The 22,643-nt window shown below is 35.4% G+C and overlaps 1 protein-coding gene across 1 annotated transcript in view; it reads left to right on the top strand.

Annotated features, from left to right (window-relative positions):
• LOC126850235 (tyrosine-protein kinase transmembrane receptor Ror) overlaps positions 1–22,643 on the top strand; it is a 229,700-nt gene that overhangs the window by 16,033 nt on the left and 191,024 nt on the right. The window lies entirely within an intron of this gene.

Genomic DNA, 22,643 nt, shown 5'->3' with positions numbered 1-22,643 from the left:
ATATCGCGTTTCTGCCTGAGTACAATCTTATTTCCGATGCGAACGGCGATGGGGGATGTATTGAATTTGAGGATTTTCTTTTCGAGACAAAACGCGCTATCTCCTCTTCCCCTATCTTGATACAGCATCAGAAGTTGCTCCCGGTTTATTTCCTTTTATCAACGGTAATTGGATTTGCCAGACACAGCTCGCGAATCAAGTGGCTGTCTCGCGCACGAGATTTATACCGCTTATATAGTTTTCCTTGTTTAACAATTACGATGCTTTTCCCGAACATTCGAATAATAAACCAATGCAAATGCATTTTCCGTGGCATTCTTGTAATTTATCAGGAATATTGAGTTTACGTTATAATGATGGATTATACAATCCGAGATAACCCAGACGAAAATTCAATAAACGGATATCAATGTTTGATCGTGTATCGCGAACGGCAGTCGAAAAATGATAATGGCGATGCGGATAATATTAATATATTATTGTTCGTGCTGTTAGCTAAAAGTTCCTGAACATTATTTACTTTGTTACGTTATTCTTTGAGTCATGTTGAGAAAATTACAGACTCGACACGAGGACAGTTTTTGCCAGAATGTAAAATCGATGTGTTACGGAATATCTCTTGAACTGCGACGCTGGCAAGAAACCGAGATATTTTCCGTGCTTCTTTGAAATTCGAAATTCTGACAAAAATTTTGATAATGACAAACTTTGCAAACTACTCTCTCTTATTGATATATATTAAATATGTATATTTATTAAACATTGTAACATTATTGACACGTAATATATAATTATATATCAATATAGAAAAATATATATTTTAATGGATTATTATATATTTATTGAATTTTTGCTCGTGTGTATGATATTTGAAATTATGATAAAAGATAAGGAGGTCCTTAAGCATAAATCAACATATGTCACATGAGCGCGTAACACGATGTTCTTACCGTTTACTATTACACGATGGAGTAAGAGTGTTACAAGAGCTTACGTAACGTAACGGTGATACGAGAACTCCGTTCCTGACATTGTCTCTTACTTTACTTGTGCTCTGGGCTAACGCTAACAGGATGCTCGAAGGAATCGGGCATAATCTCTCTCCTTTCGTCTTGTCTCCTTCGCGGTCTTTCCTTGTCTCCTTAGAGATTACATCTTGTACGTCGAGCGCAGAATCCATCTTTAACGACTTTCTCTCTCTCTCTCTCTCTCTCTCTCTCTTTACTTCGAGATACGTTTACCACCAACACGCTATACCACCAACAGGCCACAGAAATCGTTTTCTCGCTGTCAGAACTAATCGATTTTTAAGCATAGCCGGTCCGTAATCACGGGAGGACACCGCGTGCTATTAAAAAAATATTTTCCTTTATATGCGATCGAGAAATAGGCGTCTGGGACATTAGCATGAGGCCTCGCGCTTTATCGGTTCTTTAAGCTCAACGTCGACCGTAAAGGCATTTGATCTTCGTTTTCTGTGACAGCGTTCGACGTATATTATGATGTATAGTCATCGGCGCGCATTAGATATCGCACGCCGACGAATCCCAGAGGTTTTCCGAATATGTCAATGTTGGATCATTTCACAGATTCATCGAGGGGACTTTCGAATTAACTTGTCCTCAGTATGAAGACATTGCACGCAGTTTTGTTAAACAGTGACTATCAATATCAATTCTAGTTTCAATACTTTTTTCGATGTTTTAATTTTTGAATTGCTTTTTTTTATTTTTATCTATCTCATTGTTCATTATTTCTTCTTTGCAACTTCTCAATTTTACAATTGTTTATAACTTGAAAATTACAATTCTCAATGTCTTTATTTAAAAAACATTAAATTGGTTAAATAATCATTAAAGAGAGATTTGAATTCTAAAATATTTTGTAAATTGTTTGCTCGGTATGAAGAAAATAAAATTAATATATAATATAATATCATCGTTAATGAAATATTAGCAAGACCTATACATATAATTTCGTTCAAAGGATACATTTATCAATTAAAATTAAATTCAAGCTTAATAATTAATAATTAATAATGTATATAAGTAATTAATAATTAATAATTCTACCCAATTAACTCTATCCAATTAGATATAATATAATTAATTATTAATAATATACTTTACCTTGAATAGAAGAAATGAAATCAATCCTGATATCAAATTTTTCCTCAGCTTCTTTTCTGAACTTCTCTTAATATCACTGGCGCAAGTTTAATCAATCGTGGCTCGTTGTCATCGCGGTTGATTAGACCGACATCCATTAGCGTCTGTGATTAAAGCGACACGGTACGTCGAGCAGGCGAGAAAAGGAAGAAAAATCGCGTTAGCCGAGAAAGGGGCAGATGAGCGAGCTTAACGTGCGCGCGTTACGTATATATAGCGAAGCTAAGTAAGCTTCGTGCTAGATGAAGTTAAATCAGCGTGCGGCCGTGCATCTGGTTAATTACAAGTCGTGCCGTCGACGCATCATGCCCCCGTGAATGGGGGAGGGAGCAGGATGGCATCTGTTTTCGTGGCGTTTTCTCGTCGTTTGCCAACTCGCTACGGCGGTGAGGCAGACGCAAAGGGCGCTTTTGACACTTTGTTCAGGACGCTTCGATACCGCGCGCGCCGTCGAGATAGGACACGCGCTAGCGCGAGCATTTGGCATCGTCGATGAATATTCATTCGCGTCCAGGCCGATATCAGATCCGGGGCCCCCGGTGTGAAAACGCAAATTTCGCGCAACGCGCACTCACAAAGGACTACCGGAGCGTGAGAGAACTGGCGAAAAAGAAACAGAGAGAGAGAGAGTTTATATGCTTCAAAATGATATCGACGTTGAACGCGTGCATGTTGCAAAGCGACATTCTGTCTGTGACGAAACGCTGATATTTCAGACTTTATCATCAATGACAAACGATATCCGAGTTTCTACCATATTAAATCGCGTGATCAGAAAAAAGAGTAACACATAGCGGTAATAAAATATTACGATTTTTTTTTTTTGAAAAAGTATAGCTTTTCTCAAGATCAGATATTCATAAAGCAACATTAACTGCAACATGGCATATCGTAAAAGATTGCAAATTAAATACATTGTTTTTATTGTATTATATTTTATTGTATATATAGCGTGATGTATATTTTACTCATGAAAATACACTGAAACCTTAAAAAAAAAAAAAAAATGTAATTTTGATGATGGAGAGATCGCGTGTTACATTTTTATCTAAACGACGCCTTCGTGCACAGATTTCCAACTTTGCACGATGGATAATCCTTGTTTTACGTCGAACACGTTCGCCTCCGGTCCCGCGTATCTTCATAAATGTTACGACTTCTCTTCCGAAACCGCTTGATATTCCCTTTAAGTGCCTCTTGGCGACGAAGGATAGGGCGCGTAGGGACTGGGTAGTGGTAAAAAAAATAGTTCCTCTGGTATAGATATGCAAATAAAGGGAAAGGAACTTCCCAGGTTTCTTAAACACAAACTTCTTCACACTTATCGGAGCGTACACTCCTCCTTGCCTAATCTCTGAAACAACTTTTTAAAATTTATGTAATATTTGTACATACAATGTTCGTATTATATTTTATAATATCGATTTTTAATATCAAAGATTTTTATTTATTTTTTTTTTTTTTAATCTTATCACATGTATATCTTTTCGCCCTAAATCGCCCAGAACAAAATTTTTTTAACAATATAAATAATTAAATTTGCAAATGTACTATATTAACGTAACTATTGATTTTCTAGTGTTAGAAAATCGATAGACGTTTCTAGTCTCCAGTGTTAGATAAGTAAAAATGGAGCGAAGAAGAAATGCATTTGTGTATGCGTGTACGATCATAATCGGCATTTATCAGTAAATGCGATTATTCTCACGAGAGCACGTATAATAATTACACGGAAGTGCGCATCAGTTGACGAATCTTGCATGCACACGCTTGCGCGCGTGCTTGTACGTGAACGCAATTTGCAGTAACGACACGCTTAGCCCATGCATACGCATATAAAGCGCATTTACATACGTGAACCCACTGTTCACGCGGATAATTACGCACGCGTATGGTCCCGAGACTCGACCCGAGCGGCTACTCAAACGATGCAAGTGTTATGTACAATGGAGTATGTTAATGGCATTGGTTCACGTATCTCTCCGCTGTATATCTAAAAATGCTTACTACAAAATTATATAACGATACTTTTCTTCGGATACCGAGCTTTATGACCGTGTTGATATTTCACTTTTGATATTATATAGGTATCGATATTTCAATTTGCATTAATTTACATTTACTTGTAGCTTAATTTGCATTGATCTACATTGATTTGTATAAATTGCCACTGATTTATTGTGACATAACATTTGATTATCAGAAGTGATATCTAGATTACAAAGTACTGAATATAATATTAATATATATGCACACAAAACCTCAATGTATTCTATTAAATTTAAATATTTAAATATTTAAATATTTCTGATTAATAATTGACTGTTTTTCATATTTGGGGTGTCCTATATCCTTCGATTATAGGACGGGATTGCCATTCTCACCTCGCTCATAAACCCGAACATGAAACCTGTAATAAATGTAATAGATACTTCAGAACAAGATAGTGAGACCCTTGATGTTAGACTCTGCTCTTAGATCTCATCAACCAAAAAAATATGAGTAATTCTAATAAGTGCTATAAATTCTATAGTATCGAGATGCAATTATTTGTTTACATGAAAGGATATATTAATAATTATATGTAAAATATCATAATATAATAGAAAATGCAAGATGGATACATACGTTTAAAATTTTTTAATGAATTAAATTATTGCAATTTATTCTCACTATTTATTTTTCAAAAAGCAACGTATTATATTAATTTTATATGAATATTTGTTAATTTTAAAAACAGTATATTTATTAGATTTCGACTCGAATCTCGTATTCTTGCAAGAAAATCGATGTCTTTCAATCAAAGTCACACAAACTGACGATTAATATTTGATCTTCTTCCGATAAACTGTGTTCACCTCATATAACGCCATTAATGCACCGTACACACTCAGGATGTGTACTTGGATTTAATTATGTACACGAAAATGAGAAGTTACGCGCGAGCACATATAATAGATATACGATCGTGTTCCCTCGTGCACGCGTCCGAAACCGGTCCCGTCCGATCGCTCTTTCTCATTTTGAAACGAGAAAGCTACGTACTCCGCGCCACTCGTGTGGCTGACCATCAAGAGGAGCCATAAACCCTACGCTTCTCCGAGTGGAGACTCGCGGCGGTCCTTTTGGGAGGCGAACAGTGCATGAAGCAATGCATAATGACAATGTGATAGCGCCACGCCATATAATCTATTTATTGCCTACATACGATGTTAACCATGTGCTTTAATCGCTCGATCTGTTCATTATCGAAGACAATTTCCGATCTCAATCCGACAATTAGTATTTTTGTTGAGACCAATGGATTTCAGTTGACTCGCGAATTATTCTATTACTATTGTGAAATATTATATGATCGTATCAATGTATAAAATAATTAATAAAATTTTTGGTTCTTGAACGAAATAACGATAGTATCATTGGTACATATAGATGATATAAATCTTACATTGATTTTTTGTGATAATAAAGTTAGCATAGTTAAACTGAAACAATGCATAATTGGATAAAAAGAACATTCTGCTCTAAATAAATTTAATTAATAAATATACAATTATTATTCGTGTTTTTTTTTTTAATTTATATATTTAATAAATTAGAGATATTAATATTATATATTATATTAATTTATTTTTCTTATAAAATAAATCATAGACTAAAAACTATTGTACTATAATTTCTTATACTTGCAAGAGAATATACAAATAATATTTATATGGAGAATGCATTGTATTTTACAATAGTTTTGTGCACACTACATTAACGTTACACTAATCAAGATGTGTGTCTATAAAAAAGATAGCATATAACTTTTTTTCTCTCTCTCTCTCCTCTTCTTATTTCTCTTACTGTTACGTCTATCAGCGGCAACAATCTTCTCGGTAATAAAATGTTCTGAAAGAGAATACCGTGGTTCGACCCTCGAAGTCCTTTTTCCTGAAAATTACAGTACCGTTCCCGTAGTTACTTGTTATCCGAGAACCAGTAATTACTATAGGAGAGGAAACCGCCATCGAGTTGACTCCGCGGACCTCTTTGGTTTACCTTTCCTTTTGAAATTCTCTCCCCTTTTCGCGGTAGACCGTTTTTACCGCTTACGAAGTTTACTCCGCGCGCTCGCTCCATGCTCGCTAAATGGAAGTTAACCACCGAACAGATCTTTCCAACCGTTTCTTCCGTTATCTTCAAGTTTGTTCTGTCGTTCTTCGTTCTGTCTCGCGTATTTATCGAGTTTTCTGAACAAATTTTGCGAGTTTTACTTCCGAGCCGTATTATTTATTCTCGTACGTTATCATCACATATTAATTCGAAGGTGTAATTCCGAGCTCAAATGAAAAGATGAGAAAAATTAATTTTTATTTGTACTGCAAAATTAGCTCGCGGTAATGCAATTCAATGTTGCTAATTGTCGATCGTGAAACTACAGAAAAATGTTATCTATTCGATTACATTGCTTCTGACAGGAAAGTTTCTCTTCGAGAAACACTAAATCGCAATTTCGCCTTCGAATTTTATGTTCGCGTAATTTTGCTCTCCCTTTTATCGTAAACGGCGTGTCCATTCATTCGGCGTGCTATTCGAATCGTTAAGTCCCTTTTCTACGATTCTATTGCCTAATGTTTAAGAACTCTCGCTTTCGCTCGGATTCCGTTTTGGTACTCCGCACACGTGCTATCGCCAATTTCGCCGCCGGGACGCCTGCCGAATGGCAAACTCGATAGGCCTTATCCTCCGCCCGGCTGTAGCAGCGAGTTATCAACGTAAATCCGTTTACGAGCTTATGGAAGCGTATATTTTGTTGCGCGAACGCGCAGCATTACTTTCCGGCTCACACGTCTCCGATTACTTGCAACGAGATCGCGGTAATGCAATTTCCATCCCGCGTCAACGAAGCATTCGAGTTTTTAAGACGGGCACTAAGTCTTTTGTGATATTTTAATATGTCTTGGGTGACTTATATCCCTGCCGACGTCTATGAAATTTTATATCGATGAAGTTTTATCAACATCAAAATAGATAACAGAATCATTTTACAAAGTTGTATACTTGAAGGCGAAAAGAATAAATGTTTTATACTTGTATGTATAAAATTAATACTTTTGATATTAACTTTTAACATGAAAAATTTATAATTGCTTGGAAAGAAAAAAAACATAAATATTTCTTCTACTTATAATATATATTTACTTGCATCTTTTTCCCATTGAGAATAATTTTTTAAAATTATTAGAGTGTGTATGTGTTCAGTTTTCTAGCTTTTTATGAAATAATATATGTAAAATAAATGAAATGAGAAATGTATAAACAACTAGAAAAAAATTTTTCAAACGACCCAATAATATTAATAATTTTATTTTTTAAGAAATGTTACTAAATATATAAAAATAACCCGTTTTTTTATAAATATTAAAAACAGTAGTAGTACAAAATTTTTTTTATATAATGCATAATAATATTTTGCAAAATATTCTTCCATGCGCATTTTTTAATGTCAAGCATTATCATCGGTTTGTTCGTCGAGTTTTAGATAGTAATTTTTTTAAGCGACATCATTTACGTTAACGTAATCGTTCTCGTAAAAAAATATGTTTATGGTTCGCGATGTAGATAGGTCCATCGTCTTTGAGGAACTTCGATCTGATCTAAGGAGAAAGATATCTCTCCAGGGCTCGATATTCCGCCGGTATAAAGTTACTTTCTTTGGAATAGTGTGTTGGTAGACGATACTCGGTCCGCTATACGTGCGTGTGTGCCATATACATATGCATGTAAAGACGAGCGTCGTTTCCTGCTCTCTCTCTTCATACCGGGTAGAATTTCCAATATTATCGAGGCATCGGTATTATGTACACGACGCCCGCTCGAAACTGCGGAATGTCGTCCTTCGTTCTCGTCGTCCCGGTCGATCCTCCTCGAATCTCACGCACTCGAATGCGATCATAAATATCGTACGTGAGACAGCGTCCGCGACTCACCTCCGCAATTTTGAAGTCTTCTATTTCCGATTCGATAAATCTCGCCGCAATCTTCGGAAAAGAAATGTTTAAAGTCGGGTCATCGAGGAGAACCGTCGCTTTCTTATTCTGGTAAGAACGTCCTTCTTTTCGAGATTCCTCTCTACGTGTCTGCATCGTAATAGAGTGTTAGGGTGGGCGCTGCTCTGGGTGAAAAGAAAAAGAGCGTAAGGGAGCGAAAAGAGCTGTTGAGAGAATCAGAATCCTAATAGAAATCAAATTCTCATCAACCTACATCTGTACTTATATTGTTAATGTTGCAACGCCTTAAGTGTCTAAGAATTGTATTGTTTGTTAATTCACGTAAAATAATAAATATTATTGATTTACAACAGTTTACGTATCTAGTAAAATATTTCGAAATGTTTAACATCAGAGTTATATTAGAGTCATGTTTCCACTTATTTAGGATATAATTAAAATAGAAAAGAGAGAGAGATTTTTTGCGTACATTCCTGCAAATATTATAAAATAAAACACGTATATTTTCTATTACATGTGAATCACGCGCGCGATTTATGATCCCCGAGGGATCGACATTACTATTCACGCTACGATAATTAATCAAAGCGTATTCAGGGCGAGGTGATATATTTTGCTAATAATAAATATGAATTTGTAATGTGTTGGGTAAGGTGGCCCGAATTCTCAAAGGCACGTTAAATGAGTCTCCTGCGATTAATCGCGCACTCAGTCAGGTGCCATTTGTTACAGCGCCCTGAAAATAATACCAGGCGTGTAACACCTGGTCGCTAACTGCAACTGCGCGAACCCTTTTCGCCTCTCGCGCGACTAATTGCAAATTCGATCGCCGTAACGCCATTTGTTACGTTATGGCTTATTGAAGGCTCTGTTCGTTAACCTTTCGACTCATAATCGAGAAAAAGAATCCGAATCTGCACCCGTTATCGCGCGAAATAATCGTATACGTGTAGACACGTAAATCGTGGCGTGTTTATGTATTTTTTTTTTTTTTGTATTCAGGATAAATATATGGAGATCAGCTGGGGAACAATTAATCACATGAAAGAATGTTAATTCAAGTAGCGAGGATATATGATTTATGAGTAATTTATGTGCAAAAACATGTATATTACTAGCTAATTTATTCTTAGTATAATTATGCACATATGAAGAGATAGAAAAAGGATATTTTAATAATTAAAAACGAACTGAATATTAACTTTATTACTATTTCCATTTATAATTATATATGCTAATTAGAATATATCGCTCTACACGAATATATGATTGTAAAAATGCGGAAACAAGATATAAATTTGATAGTTATTTGCATTTATCCGCTACCGCTTCCGTTATAACGCCTGTAGAGAACAATGTCTCTTTGTGCTCGGAGTAAATAAAGTCTCGACTGTCGTCGGCATCCCCGCCGGTGTTAGAGATATACCGACCTACCTTGCGTTTTCACACTTTACGTACCTTTCCTTCGTACCCCGCGGCAGATAGCTATCTTGGGAGCCCGGGAGGGATGTTGGGGGATGAATTTTGGTCAGGCAGCTCGTAAGGAACCCCAGGAATCGCTACGTGCTCCGTACGAAAAGAGGAATCCAAGCCGCGCGAGCGAGCTTGTGCTGACACGCGTCTATATATAACACGAAACCACGAGGATTTTTCTCATCCTTTTTTCTTCCCTGCGCACCGAAAATCTTTCGTCACGAAAACACTTTAGTAGTTCCCCCGAGTACCATCTCTACCGACTCTCTCCGCCGCGCGTTTCTCGCTTCGCCGAGATCATCCTCCGTGTGCTGCATATTTTCCCCGCAAATTGCTACATGGTCCGATTCTTTTATCCTTAAAAGAGCTTATTAATTTACTTCTGACTCGTAATTAATTTCTGCGCCGGACATTACGCGAAGATTTGTCGCGGTGGCTACAGTATTTTCGCTAAAATATAATAGCACACTATTCTTTTTGTACGCGTGCAAAAGAGAATAGATCTCTATGAGCTGATGCACAAAACAAATTAAAATTATAATGTTGTCTCTATAAAATATTATGTAAATTCTATTACGATTAAATGTACATGTACGATTGACATGATTTGTAAATATTATCAATTTAATAACAATTGTTTTTCGTTGCATCTCTATTCTTGTATAATTCGAGAAGTCGGTGTGATCTATTTGATCCATGCTTATATTACAAGCTCTTTCATTCAAGTTAAGTTTAAAATGACGTTTAAAGTTATGCAACAGTTATGTAAATGATTGAATTTAAACTTTGCGAAGCTAATATTAGGCACCGCCGCTTGTAAAGTTTAAGCATTGCAAGCAGTGCGCGGTTGAAAATGAATTTTAATAATATTTCTGATTACTTTAACCTAATTTATTTTTTAACAATACAATTATGCATTCCATTATTATAAAATCGACACTGTTCATAGAAATAAATTAAACTTATTTGTAATATAATGCAAAACTTAACTCTGTCTTTTATTATCGTGTCTTTAATTATTTTTTGGGCAAAACACTCTTGAAATTTTAATTTTATTATTTTATATACATACGCTAACTAGTAATATATAGCGAAAAAAAATTATAAGCGTGTTTAAACATGAGATAATAATGGAATTGGTGAACCAGGAGTCATAGCTGCCATGCATGTCATATGTACTGAACGAAGATGTACGATTTTACGAGATTTTTTTTACCAATAGACGTTATCGTGTCTTAATGCATATCTAGATTTCCGGTCACGGTTTGCAGTACGAGCAACGTTTGCTCTGCGAAATCAACTGATATTGAAACCGGTCGGCGGTTTCTCTCTCGGCGGGACGAAGTCGGGGTGTCGCCGCAGAAAGCAATTACGACGTATTCAGCCGTGGAGGAGCTAAAATCCTGTTCGAGTAGCCCTCGAACCTCATCCGCAGACGTGGATAATCGCATCGTGGGTTACTCCCGCAGCGCGAACGTGCACGAGTGGGTGCCTGAGTTCTCTCGTGGATGCGTCGTTCATAAATACGTAACACGAAGACAGAGCGTGTCACGCATCGTGCGCGAGACTTGTACCGAGAGAGGGTGAGAAATCCGCTCTTTTCTCGCGCGCCATACCTCGCTTCGCTGTCTATGGGAAGCTGTCGTACACTAGTCGCGTCGCAACATATGTAAATGACATGGACGCAAGTGGTATCCGGTTGATGTAGTAGGGTGAATTAGCCGCCTTCGCCATATAAGTGAACGGCAGCATCGGGGACATGCGGTGAGCTCAGGTGCGGTTTACCACCGACACCACTTTATCCAGTCCAATGAGCTAATTTTTTACGCGAATCGTGAAACGATCAGATGTTTTTTCACTGTAAATATATAAGTCACGTAAGAGGAGCTAAAAACGAATATAAAATATGCTTAGTAACCGCAAATCTTTTATTGGAGGGTAAATCGAGACTTGTCGGACAAAAATCTTATTTACTAAGTTTATCAGCACGTTCTTGAACGTCAATAAAAAGTTTACTTTTATAGCCTAGAGGATAGGATATACTTTAACTTTGTTATAATTACGTCGTGTTATTGTATAATTATGGCGTCTTCCTATAATTATATCTTGATAAAGATTGAGGAAAACTTTAGAGTTAACATTATGGTGGTGCAGATAGTAACGCCAGCATTGTTTATTTCTGATGCAATTGAGAGTATATTTCGTTAATTTTTTTTAGAATTAAAAATATAACTTTTTTTCTTCGAATCATTACCTCTGAATTATTATCTGACATATTTAATTTTTTTTTTTTTTCAATTATTATTAATCCAGAAACAGTATAATGATAAATTATATCTACGGCATATCTGGATAAAACATCTTACATTCGATTCGCGGGGGATTCAGAGTAATAATGGCGCTTCTGAATAGATCGTATGCCAGGCTTAAAGCTAGGCTTGAATGGCGAGCTGTCGTAAACGTTAATTTGGTACTGAGCCACGGTTTAACCCTATCAGTGCCGAACAGACGACAGTAATGTTGTATCGTAATGCATTCCATTATGTTATTATATCTGTGAATGAAGGCAAAATATTACTCTATAACGTAGGAGATTAACTTCTTCACCGGAATTTTAGTTTCCACGATTTACTTATGAATCTTACTTCAATATATTTTGAGATTGAATTTACTACTATTAGAAGAATGTATTCCCGTGTAATTTTTTTAACTAATACGCCAAAATATTTGTAGCATTTACTTTTATTATTATTATAAATAATATTTAAAAATATTAAAAAGAGGAACATCTGAGTTTGTTTTACATATTAACGATAATTATCTGCTTTTTGAAGGTTGGATGTATTTTTAAAGACTACCGCTTTCCGTTTTAATCGTAATTCGAAATATATAATTTAAATGGGAATTGAAAAGGAATATTTAGAGCATGACGAGGATAAAATGCCGCGCGTAAGGGAGCTACATATTTCGCACATTGGTCGATGAAACACGTGAAACAGAAAAAAAATACGATGAATGTGATGGGGAGGAGGTGTGCCCGTGCTGAATTGATGATTCACGGGTTAAAGCTGTCGGGCGCCGTGTTATATGTACAGGGTGTCTCAAGATCTGTCATTTCTCAATCATTGTTATTATCAAATTATAAGTCAATTTAAGAATAATTGCGATTATTTTGAGATATCGATTGACATTAGCTTCAATATAAAAATCTATTATATATATATATTTGTAATGTAAATTACAAAATTATTTTTGGTTAATGTTTAAGCAAAATTTATACGAAAATCTTACTTAAAGTTTATTTGCCGATATATTTAATGTCTTCAAAACTTGTGCCGCTGCGCCTGTGTGCGAATAATGGGCTTTCAAGTTTCTCACGGAAGATAAATTGTCCGTAAAGTCAGGTATAGAATCTCTGAATGAAAGGACATCCGGCGGGTGTGAGACACCCTGTATATCGCGTCTTAAGTACTTTGCAGAAAAGGGGGGGGGGAGGGGGATCTTTGAGTCCTTATGAGCGTATATCGCACGTGGTCGTTGCGGCGTCTTAAGATGCATCGCATGTATATTAAAGCCGGCTTCGCTCGCGCGATATATCAGTCCTAAATCCACACACTCGATGTGAACGTGACGAGGCGATAGCGTTGTTGTATTCCGGAGGAATGTGACGTCTATCTATACACGTGGGCATGCATGTCAGGATAACGAAATCTCCGCATCACGCTAGGAAGCGGCGAAACTTTCTCCCAATGATATTAGTAGTGACGTCACGCACACATACCTTAATATTCTAATTAAAGCTCTTCAAAACTAACCGCATTTTGATCTATAAACTATATTTTTATGATTAAAGAGACTTAATAATGGTAATGTCGAAATTAATGAATTGCATAAGACAGATCGATGAGAGAGATATTAAAAGAAGCTTGATTTACTTATTACAAATTAATAAGCTGATCTATGTGATCATTAATTTTTGTCATTTGGATAGATATTTAATAGTATTCAAGGATTATCGTTGCTTCATTATTTAAACATGATACTCTGACAAGAGACTGTGATATTATTTTGTATAAATATTAAATACGCATATATTCATTGTTATTATTGATCTTCGTTAACGAGCTGAGCTGTAACGTATGGTCCGTTATCATATAGTATATAGGATACATTATGCATATAAGATACAATATGACGTGTTACATTTAATCCCAGTTCCTCTCAATCGGCGAAATTATATATTCTATTTGTCAATTCTCATTTAATTATGCTCATTACACTGATATACTAATTAACACATTTTGTAACTTGCTGAGATTTTTACATGACTCTGTAGTTCTGACTTGCAGAATACTCTAAAGTAATATATCTTGTGAAATTTTTGTTGATAACGTTTCTCTCAATTATATTTTCAGAGAGTATAGACAAAAAGTATAGAGTAAATCACATAGAAAAATTATTATAAAATAAATATTGTATGAAGTGTAATATTATATTTAATTAGCTGTACTAAATTTCATATGTTTTTGTTTTGAATTTGTTTTGCCTTGAAAGTAGTGTTGTGGTTGTAACAACGCATGGCTATGTGTGGGCTTGTGAAATTATCGAGATACGCATTCACGCAAGATAAACGATGCACTCGTGACGTGACACGTCATGTCGTCTTGTACGATTGATTTTTTCAGAGCATCGCAATAAAGCGTCGAACGTGGTGGTGGTGCGTGTCGCGCGAGTCTATCTCTCTCTTTCATTCTCACGAAAATGGATTTAATATTTTCGTTTATGGCGTGCAATCGATATAAATGCAAATTAGGATTCACGATACGGCTCGGTCGAGTGATTCGATTTCTTCTGCGTTCGTTCGCGGAAGTAAAAAGAAGAATAAAACCTTATCAAAGCTGTTCACGTTTAAACGACGACTGAGATACGAGGTTTGAGGAGTCATGCGACAGAGTTTTTAATCGCCGGATTAATATAATTTTTTGAATTTGTTCTAATAATTCGTATATAAATTAGAAATTGATGAATCGAATGATATCATTTTTCTCAAAATATATTTAAATTATAAACTTTTAAAAAAATTTAATAATTTTATTTTTTACGCGTCTAACATTTTTTAATGTTACTTTTTAAAATAATGTCTTTAATACAAGATACATTCTTTGTAAAGTTTTTCTACTTTTTTTCTTACGATCGATGTCGACCTATGTCAGAAAAGGGTTAATGTACGCGATATGTTTTTTGCTTCGAAATATAGCATTTGTGAGTCAGAAATATTTTCTATGTATATACTATAATATACTCCATATGATATAAGAGCTAGTTTGACAATATCTAGTATAATAAATTGTTTTTAATATGATATATGCAACATATCATGTTCACAAAAATTGAACTTTTTTTTTTCTATACTTATTCGTAAAACTTAACAAGGTATGTAGGGCTATATATCTTCTCATGTAGATAAAATTTGAAGCAATTTTTTATTGCTTATACGGTTGATGCGATCATGAGGGAAAACGAGTTCGTAACGCACGAGAACGTAATGCACGTAGAGCGCACATGATCGAAAGCTCTTTTAATCAATCAAACGGATCCCGCCGAGGCTTCGAAGCTTAAATTTGAAACGGTCATATATGCGGCTCGACGTCGCGGCGACATAAATTTCATGCACTTTCGTTATTTTTCGTCTGAGCAAACATTTCGACGCGCGCAGTGTGCAACGATCTTCGCGCACGGTCAAACGCATCTCCCGGGTGAATTGTATGTATGAAATGTCCGCGTTTATTCCGCTACAATTACGCGGAGTACCACACAGGTATCGCGCGAGAGTGCTTTCGCAAAAAGCATTCGCCCATCTCCCTTTTCTCTTTTTCTTTCGCCCGTGCTCGCGATATTTATGCACGCGCGTGTATTTCAAACGCGCGCTCGTTCGAATTGGGGATTTCATGGGATAGCGTGTGGTCGACACACGAGTGACAAAAAGATTGAAAAAAGTGTCTCTCGTTTCGGACACCTCCACGGGGAGCACGGGGTTAAACGATGCACAGCAAGATACATAGTAATACACGTTGGGAACCACAGCTTTTATCGAACCAAATGTAGAGGAAAGTAATGTATAGCATTCTATGAAAGATAAATTTTTTTGCAGCAACATATTATATTTGATCGAGAGAAGAAATGGCAGCATTGTAATGTTTATTTATTTCACGTTATAAATTACACACTACATATATTCCATAATATCATAGATTAATCAAGAATGAGATAGCGGATTCTACATATATTTAATATATATTAAAATTGAAGAAATTTTTTATATATATTTTAATTTTAATTATAATATTGCACGAAAAACTTTTTTCGGTGAGAATTAAATGCCATATAAATTGATATTTTTTTAATAATTTTTTATAATATTCTTTAATAGAATATTGATTTGAGTTTATCTTATCGAGGTAGTGTGTCGCTTTAATATCGACCGTGTAAGCGTCGCCTTTAAGTTCTCCCGGTAATTCTCGCATTTTTTTTTTACTCGCACATTTATTTTCTCAGTAAACGCGGCATATGGTGTTCAAACGTTGCGTTGGTCCGATAAATCGGTCGAACAGATTTCTCGTACCCAGCTTCCCATGAGGAAGAAATAATATCGAAATTTTTTTATGATTATGTCACTTTCATCGTATAACATGTCTGTAAAGAAGCAGTCTGCTTGTCACATAATACTTTTTAAAGCTTTCAAGTTTTTATAAGATTTTTCTTTGATTTTAAAATAATTTTCTCTCATATTTTTAATTACAAGTTTTATATATTTTGTTCGTAAATCTTTTTAAAATTTTTAATGAATTATTCATGCAATATTATCATCCACGTAATATCCAAAATTCACATATCTCAATTTCCGCCTTTTAAGAAAATATTTATTTTCCTCATATATTGAAACTTTTTAATTTACTTTTGTGAATTTTCCTTGAATTTAGTCAACTTTGTCGTCACAAATTCCACAAATGTTTCATAACTCTGTATTGCCCGTTACCGTCGTTAGTTTCGAACGTCGAGCAACGTTCCGCGAAAGCTTATACGTCTCAACACGTTGCACGGTTAATTCCGCAAGAAACTTCGTAACTACCTGGCGAGGGCCGGAAAGTCTAGTTATTGAAGGTGCACGTGCAAACCGTTTAGCCCATGCACATGCACGTGACGTCAATTTCTCTCTCTCTCTCTCTCTCTCTCTCACACTCTCTCGACGTCCCAATGCTGGTGCTCGACGGTCGCGGAAAAGGCCGACCAGCTGTTGCAGCTCGAACCGATCGGAATCTTCTCGGTTATTGTATCAAACGCATAAATCTCGTCTTTATTGCTGTTATATGCTAAGCAGGACGAATCCTCGGGACGAGTTACGACGACGGCCATGGGAACACTGTGCGGCACAAGAAGAACGCGTCTTCATATAGATGGATGCGCTTGTTGCATACTAAAGCGCACTGCATAACATATTTCAGATGTTTTTCTACTTTTATCCGTTTATTATTATAAAATTGAATTTTTTTTAAATGAAAATATATTTAAATATTAATGGTTCCTTGGATTATAGGCGGTTAAAAATTTACGGATTATTACGAATTAAGCATTTAAATAAATAAATATTTAATAAGATTTTTAATTCATGCTAAAGAAACATTTTCTCTAAATATAGCATAAGCAATTATTCGCGGGACACTTACGTTTTGGCGAATACAACATATACAGCTGTTCGTATGGGCGCGCCCTCGTCTGCGTTTCGATGACCGAGATAGTCATCGGTGTGGACTTATTTAATTTGGAGACTGGTTAGCCTCCCGAATTGTTTGCGGAACGATCGTTACCGCTGATTTATACGCTCATTCGTTTTCGCGATGGACCCTTCCTCCGCGTTAGCGCGCCGTTAGACGCGTTTGCGTGTAAATACACGTGTCTACATAGGCGCGTGTATGTATATTTAGGCGCAGTTCGCATGGCACAAATGCCACGAACGCGCTCGCTATCCTGCTCGCGTTCCTTTGCTTTCCCCCCTCAGCAACCACCCCCTGGGCTAATTTCGTATCGCGACGCTCGATCCTCGGAACGAAAGGGGCAGGGGATCGTTAAAAGTGCTCCGGAAACGGGGATTTCTTTTTCTCGCTTATTAATGAGTGCGAGCAAACCCGTTCTGGCGCGGCGGAGCACCCGAAACGTTTTGTCACCGTCGATCGTTAGCTCGACTCAATTTGCGCCCGGTTGGGATCTCATACGATATAAATCCGAGGGTCTGTTTTTGTTTCCGACATTCTTTTGAGACAAGAGAAATTAACTTGCGCGTTTAGGTCTTTTTTTAGAATCGTCGAAAAATTTAAATATTTAAGAGAGAAAATATATATATTCTATTTTTATTTAATTACTTTTATTTAATTAAAAATATATTGATTTAAACTTTAACTGAAACTTGATTTTTAGTTCCGCATTTTTCTTTTTTTCTTTTTTTATAGATATGCACATTAAAGACTGGGAAAGATTAAATTTTTTTATTGACAACGTGTACAATATGTTATATATTTAAGAATTTAAGTGAATGGTATCAAATTGTCGAGATATCCCTTCTGACTTGTCAAGTGACATTTTGCTGCGAGATAACTGTTTTACACGCGAAAAGATTAATTGTTATTAATGCAAATAGTTTGACGTCGATCCTGGGGCCGATCGAAAAACATCTACGCTGCTAAATTGATTTACGGCGTATTAAACCACGGTGTGTTTCGGGTAATCCATTTATCTCGTACAACACTTGCTGTGCCGCTTGATTTATCGCTTCTACGTTGCTCGCCGGTGACTATATCAGAATAGTACGGTTCATTCATACGGAATAATGTCTATTGCATCTTGGGGAGAAAGATATTAAAAGCAGGGAAAAAAAAATAGCATTATTAATTCAATGTGACTCGCTTACGACGAGGTAGTACATCAATTTTTCTTTCTCGCTGAAAAAGAAAATGCATTTCCGCAGTAAATATCTTTTTCTTGGAGCATCGCGTGCTGAATACAAAGGAGCGATAATTAGCTCTTTCTTTGATGAGACCCCTCTCGATCGGACATGGAGTGGCACTCCATCGATATCTTTTTAATTCTTCTCACGCCACTCTCGCGCATTTCTTCCCATATTTCTCTTTTTCTTCTTTCATCTTCTAGAGTTTCTCGGACGATATTATAGTCAATTTGAGACGCCGAGCATTCGAGATGAAAGCTTTGAAAGCCTGATGGAATATTTCTTGCGATCAAATTGCAACTTTATATATTAATGCCATCCAGAGATATTTTATATTTCTATATTACAAATATTATACATATAAATAAATAGTATATTAGAAATCTTAAAAAGGCACGTGTAGTCTAAGACTTATTTATAATTTATTGTTTGTTATATAACTATTATATGCTACATTTTTAATTTGATAGAAATTTATCGGTCGATTTTAATCAGATTTTTAACTTTGAAAGGCATTTTTAGTGCGTACTTTTTTTGAATAAACAGAATTTTAAAGAATTTAATTTAAATTTGTTTAATAAATACGTGCTTTATTGTTTTCAATAATAGAGATATCAGCAGGTTTTAAATGGAAAGTATTCTGGATAACTTGTAAATATAGATATCAAATTGCACGTTTTCCAATAGCGATAATTTAGTCTTTAAATTTTATTTATAACCATTTTGTGTTAAAAAAACAATCTGATATTTACAAATTACAGATATTTGATAGCAGCAAAGTTTGAATAGAAAGAGTGCTATTCAATATATTAGTTCGGATATTTAGTACTTAGTTTTATGTATTAATACATTTATTTTCTCATTTTTTCTTTTCATTTATCTCCTATATTTTCGTTTCGCACTACGGTACGTATAATTCTTTTTCCGATAATATTCAATATGTTAATCTTTTAAACGCTATTGTAAAACTAAATGTCACTATGGGTAAAATGCACAATGTATTTGACTTTTTGTTCTTTCTAAGCAAAACTGCTAATATGCCGTTTTTGCTTCATAACAAAAAGAGGCTATTTGCAAAAAAAAAAACTTCATGAAACGTATATTACGAAATATTATATACTACAGGATATACACAAGACGGATAAATATTTTCTGCTTACTAAGCCGGAATATTGAGTTTCTTATCCGAACAGGTGCTGACAATTTTTTAGTTATCTCGTCCGACCAAAACGAAATGGACTTATATGATTTGATTTTGCTAGAATGCTATATTTAGAATTTGTTTAACTTACACGACTCTGAATATTCATTACTTTTGCGCGAATCTATTATCCATTATCTTAATCCTAGCGATTATTATGGCGCAGTTTTTTTCCTGTCAGATTAAGCATGGACTGGAAATGTAAAGTAATGTAAATGCGACAAGAACACTTTTCATTTTCTTATACTTTTCATATTTTTCTTTGTAATATGCAAAGTAATTTTATTTTACTTTTTACTTTACTTTTATTGCTAAATTTTTTTTTTTAATTATAGATAAGATGGTAAAATAAAAAGATGGGGAACATTTAAAAGATTTATAAAATAGATAAGTTTTCTAAGCATTCAAATTATAAAAATAAATATTTCTAATTGTATATATATTTTTGTTTACACTCATAAATTTTTTTGGTTAATTTAAAATATTACTATGATTATTTTATATATTTTACTAGTATCATTTGATGCTGTTTATAACATTTACACAATTCCTTGTAAGAGATTCATATCAATCTGCAACAACAGTGAAGAAAGTTTGGTCCTCTTGTCTTCTCGCGTGTATAAACCTTTATTATTTTTAAATCCAAAAAGTTCGGCAATAAGACTTGGTTACGACGGGAACATAATTGTGAAAATGCACAAAATATAATGGAACTTACGTAAAATTTCCGCACGGGGCAAAGGATCCACATCGTTCAAGTTAAAGGCTTGAGAAACTTTCAGGAGTGCATATAATGCAAAGTGACGGCGAAACAGCGAAGAAAATAGAGACGATCCACGAATTCTTGTAAAAGCTTTTGCGAGTCCGAGGGATGTTCGAAATTTTTTTCCGGGCGAAACTTATGCCGATTGCGGCCTTGACATTTCTTTTTCGGTAAAGTTTTCGAGAGCAGGAGACACGCCATATATCGACCTCGAGTTCTTTGTCAAATTATTTTAGTGGAAGCTATATTATATTATTCTACGAATTTACACACAATTTTTCTTAATGGAATTATAGAGTAGTATTAATGTGTTATGCAATATTTTTTCTTAATATATTTATATATATTACTATATTTTTAAAATAAATTTTATTCGCGCATTAAATACTGCTCGTTAGAGAGTCGCTTTGTAGATTTGCATATTAGCATGAATGTAATGCAATATTTTCTAATTTGTAAATTGAACGCGAGCAGAAGCGCGACAGTTCTGCATAATTAATTAAGTAGCATGCATTAGTGGGAATTATGTTACTCTGGATTATTATGCTTATCATACCGCATGAGAAGCGCGAGACGTTTCCTCCGAGCGGAGTGAAAATTCTTGATGACATTTGCAAATGAAATCAGGCCATTAAGGTACTGTCTCTTCCATCTTGTTCCGCGCTATTTCCACGAAGACAATGCGACGTTACTTCCGGCCTGTCCGCATTCCGCGATTATCTTGCAGACAGATGACAGCGATATTGCTGCTGCCTTACGATTAATCTGCATATTCGTCTCGGTAACGATTTGTTAGTCCGAATAGCGGCAGAGATATGAAGTTGTCGGAATCCAAGCGAAATCTTATTAAATTGGCTTTTGATATGACAGGACATTCTACTAAAAAAAATATTTAAATAAAGAACTTTGAATACGATAGACTAATAAAAGTTTGAGACATCAAATTCTATAATTTTCTTAAGAAAAAATATAAAAGTTTTCAAGATGTGTACAACGATTTAAGATTATCTACATGAAATCTTGCATTTATATTAATTAAAGATATAGAAATTTAAAACATACTTAAAATAATTTATTGATGTAATTTATTGATTTAAATGATTGATTATATGAATTAAAGACATAATGGTTATTTTATATTTCTACTAGCTTTTCTTTAGCGTACTTCAAGATACTACGACAATGATTTAGCATTATTTTTTTTATTCAACTTTATAATGCATTTTGAAATACACAACTTACTTTTAATTATTCTGCGCATATTTCGAATAATCGATACGGATTAATGAATTTTTCGACAAATATAACATTAAGACACAATCTTAGAGGCCTCTATTATAATCTATATATTCGTCGCAGCATACGAAGTCTGTTCCTTCTCCGATAAGATGAAACGCCTCTCTCACGTATCTCGGTTGAATGCCAGGAGCATGTCTCGCAGTGACATTTGCAAATGATGTTAGACCGTATTAGCGTATACCATCTTCCATTTACGTGCCACTTTGCGAGCGAAAGGGAAAGAGAGAGAGAGAGAGAGAGAGAGAGAAGCTTAGAGAAAGACCGAGTTTTGTTCTCGCTCTTTGTGTGCGCCTTCGTGTAACCGAGTGCCGATCCGAACTGAGTCGCCTCGCTTCTAAACTAGTTCCAAGTTAATCGGTGACGGCGTTACCATTATGGTGTAGGGTTGCGAGGACGCGAGAGAACCAGGGACCTCCTGGAAAGATGGTCTAGCGGACGGGTCGCGGGAAAAGGGATGATTTGCATTTTAATTGCACCTGCAATCTTCCTTGCCGTCCTCATCGTTGGCACTCGTACGCGACTCAACCGACTCTTCTCACAGTTTCTCGCAAAAGGATTCGCTCGAGAGAGAGAGAAAGAGAATGACGTAGATGTTTTTTTTTATTTAAATTCGCCGCTGCTATTCGTGACATTCACGGACGCCTAGCACGTTTACGATAATAAAATGGGTTGATATTTCCGCATGTATATACTCGTAAGTGCGCCAAATATATCACCAGATGTTACAGTATGGATTTGTGAAATG

Source organism: Cataglyphis hispanica, chromosome 6 (genome assembly GCF_021464435.1).
Source record: "Cataglyphis hispanica isolate Lineage 1 chromosome 6, ULB_Chis1_1.0, whole genome shotgun sequence".
Classification (NCBI taxonomy): Eukaryota; Metazoa; Arthropoda; class Insecta; order Hymenoptera; family Formicidae; genus Cataglyphis; species Cataglyphis hispanica.
The sequence above is the reverse complement of the archived record's forward strand: the minus strand, read 5'-3'. Positions and strand labels throughout refer to the sequence as shown.